We start from the raw sequence: 4,100 nt of genomic DNA, 5'->3' as shown, positions 1-4,100 counted from the left end.
CTCTAGAGGGGAGGGGGGTGGGGGGATGGGTTAGCCTGGTGACGGGTATTAAAGAGGGCACATTCTGAATGGAGCACTGGGTGTTATACGCAATGAATCATGGAACACTACATCAAAAACTAATGATGTGGGAGCAAGATGGCAGAGGAGTAGGAGACCTGGATTTTGTCTGGTCTCAGGAATTCAGCTGAATAGGGATCAAACCATTCTGAACACCTAAGAACTCAACAAGAGATCGAAGAAAAGAATAGCAGCAACTCTCTGAACAGAAAAGCGACCACTTACTGGAAGGTAGGACGTGCAGAGAAATGAATCCGAGGCGATATTCAGGAGGATAGACGGCGGGGGAGGGGGCCTCCGTTGGCCGCTTCTGACAAGTGATAGAGCCATGGAGCACAAAATCAGAATTTCTAGAAGTTGGCTCCGCTGAGGGACGTCGCTCCAGTGGCTAAGCGGGGAGTGGAGCCCTCGCGGGTCAGTGTGGTCTCAGGACCCTCGGGGTCACAGAAAGACCGGGGGTGCCTGAGTGCGGCAGAGCTCCCAGGTATCGAAGCAGGGAAGCTGGCTGCAGAGACAGAGCCGACGTGTGAGCTCTCAGCTCGGGGTTGCCATAAACCGTGATCTGCGGCACAGTCAGGCCACTGCTCCTCCAGCAGGGACCCAACAAGCGGCAGAGCCGGGGAGACTCTCCTTCCTCCCCCAGGAGGAGCAGTGTGGGAGCGCACCGTAGGGATCTGCTGGGTTTGGAGACTCCACATGGGTCGGGTGCCAGAGATAGAAACACTCGGTCACAGGCCGGGTGAGCATGGAGTGCGGCCAGAGACCAGGGAGACTGGAGTGACTGACAGCTTTTCTCTGGGGGCACACTGAGGAGCGGGGCCCCAAGTTCTCGGCTCCTCTGGGGGATATTGGGAGGCCACCATTTTCACTCTCGTCCTCCAAAGCTGTACCGAGAGCTTGCAGGGAACAAAAGGTCCTGAGAGCAAACCCGAGCAGATTGCTTAGCCTGGATGGACAAGGGTGGGACAATTCCACCTCCAGCAAAGACATTTGGGAACCATGGCAACAGGCCCCTCCCCCAGAAGATCAGCATGAACAGCTAGCCAAGACCAAGTTTACCGATCAATGAGAACAGGAGAACTCCAGCGCTAGGGGAATACTACACATAGAATTCATGGCTTTTTTTACCATGATTCATTAGTCTTTCAAAGTTAATTTTTTTAACTGTTTTTTTTTTAATTTTTCTTTCTCCCTTTTTCAACCAACATCTTATCAATCCCTTTTTTAAAAAAACATTTTTATTTTTCATTTTTAGAGTCATACTCTATCCCTTCATAGTACTTACCCTTATTTTTGGCATATATATATAAGTTGTACTCTCTTTAAAATTTTGAGATACAGTTTCTTCTAACAGATCAAAATATACCCTAAATCACTAGTGTATAGCTTTGTTCTAGTCTCCAGCCTAATCACATTCTCTCCCTTCTTTTTCTTTTTTTTTTAAATCTTCTTCTTTCTTTCTTCAAACAACTTCTTATCTTATCAATTCCTTTTATAAAATCTTTTATAATTTTCATTTTTACAGTCATATTCCATCCCTTCATTGTATCAACCCTTAATTTGTACATATATAAGTCTTTCTTTCTTTAAAATTTTAGGAGGCACTTTCTTCTAACAGACCAAAATACACCCAAAATCTAGTGTGTGGCACTGATCTATACACTAGCCTGATCATATTTGATCATATTCTGTTTTTTTTGTTTGGTTCTGTTTTTCTTTTTATCTTTTTCTTTTTCTTTTTTTTTTTTTCTCTTTCTTGTTTCTTTCTTTCCCTGTCTATTCCCCTGGTTTCAGGTCTTTTCTGATTTGTTTAGAGTACATTTTCTGGGGACGTTGTTAACCTGTGAGCATTTTGTTCTCTCATTCATCTATTCTCCTCTGGAAAAAATGACAAGATGATAAAAATCACCTCAGCAAAAAGAACAAGAGGTATTACCGTCTGCCAGGGACCTACTCAATACGGACATTAGTACGATGTCAGACCTAGAGTTCAGAATCATGATTTTAAAGATACTAGCTGGGCTTGAAGAAAGCATGGAAGTTATTAGAGAAACCCTTCCTGGAGAAATAGAAGAACTAAAATCTAACCAAGTCAAAATCAAAAAGGCTATTAATGAGATGCAATCAAAAATAGGGGCACTAACTGCTAGGATAAATGAGGCAGAAGAGAGAATTAGCGATATAGAAGACCAAATGATGGAAAATAAAGAAGCTGAGAAAAAGAGAGATAAACAACTACTGGATCACGAAGGCAGAATTCGAGAGATAAGTGATACGATAAGATAAAACAACATTAGAATAATTGGGATCCCAGAAGAAGAAGAAAGAGACAGAGGGACAGAAGATATATTGGAACAAATTATAGCAGAGAACTTCCCTAATGTGGGGAAGGAAACAGGCATCAAAATCCTGGAGGCACAGAGAACCCCTCTCAAAATCAATAAAAATAGGACAAACCCTGACATCTAATAGTAAAACTTACGAGTCTCAGAGACAAAGAGAAAATCTTGAAAGCAGCTCGGGAGAAGAGATATGTAACCTACAATGGGAGAAACATTAGATTGGCAACAGACCTATCCACAGAGACCTGGCAGGTCAGAAAGGACTGGCATGATATCTTCAGAGCACTAAATGAGAAAACTATGCAGCCAAGAATACTATATCCAGCTAGGCTGTCATTGAAAATAGAAGGAGAGATAAAAAGCTTCCAGGACAAATAAAAACTAAATGAATTTGCAAACAAGAAACCAGCCCTCCAAGAAATATTGAAAGGGGTCCTCTAAGCAAAGAGAGAGCCTAAAAGCAGCATAGATCAGAAAGGAACACAGACAATATACAGTAACAGTCACCTTACAGGCAATACAATGGCACTAAATTCATATCTTTCAATAGTTACCCTGAATGTAAATGGGCTAAATGCCCCAATCAAAAGACACAGGCTATCAGATTGGATTAAAAACCAAGACCCATCGATATGCTGTCGGCAAGAGACTCACTTTAGACCCAAAGAAACCCCCACATTGAAAGTGAGGGGGTGGAAAACCATTTACCATGCTAATGGACACCAAAAGAAAGCTGGGGTGGCAATCCTTATATCAGACAAATTAGATTTTAAAACAAAGACTGTAATAAGAGATAAAGAAGCACACTATATCCTACTTAAAGGGTCTATCCAACAAGAAGATCTAACAATTGTAAATATCTATGCCCCGAACATGGGAGCAGCCAATTATATAAGGCAATTAATAACAAAAGCAAAGAAACACATTGACAACAATACAATAATAGTGGGGGACTTTAACACCCCCCTGACTGAAATGGACAGATCATCTAAGCAAAAGATCAACAAGGAAATAGACTTTAAATGACACACTGGACCAAATGGACTTCACAGACATATTCAGAACATTCCATCCCAAAGCAACGGAACATTCCATCCCAAAGCACATTCTTCTCTAGTGCCCATGGAACATTCTCCAGAATACATCACATCCTAGGTCAGAAATCAGGTCTCAACCAGTACCAAAAGATTGGGATCATTCCCTGCATATTTTCAGACCACAGTGCTTTGAAACTAGAACTCAATCACAAGAGGAAAGTTGGAAAGAACTCAAATCCATGGAGGCTAAAGAGCATCCTACTAAAGAATGAATGGGTCAACCAGGAAATTAAAGAAGAATTAAAAAAATTCATGGAAACCAATGAAAATGAAAACACAACTGTTCAAAATCTTTGGGATATTCAAAGGCAGTCCTGAGAGGAAAGTATATAGCAATACAAGCCTTTCTCAAGAAACAAGAAAGGTCTCAAATACACAACCTAACCCTACACCTAAAGGAGCTGGAGAAAAAACAGCAAATAAAGCCTAAAGCCAAGAAGAGAAAAGAAATAATAAAGATCAGAGCAGAAATCAATGAAATAGAAACCAAAAGAACAGTAGAACAGATCAACAAAACTAGGAGCTGATTCTTTGAAGAATTAACAAGATTGATAAACCCCTGGCCAGACTTATCAAAAAGAAAAGAGAAATGACCCAAATA

This window comes from Callorhinus ursinus, unplaced genomic scaffold, assembly GCF_003265705.2.
Source record: "Callorhinus ursinus isolate GAN/ISIS: 27379988/994484 unplaced genomic scaffold, GSC_fseal_2.0 scaffold5, whole genome shotgun sequence".
In the NCBI taxonomy this organism is placed as follows: Eukaryota; Metazoa; Chordata; class Mammalia; order Carnivora; family Otariidae; genus Callorhinus; species Callorhinus ursinus.
Note: the sequence above shows the minus strand (reverse complement) of the source record.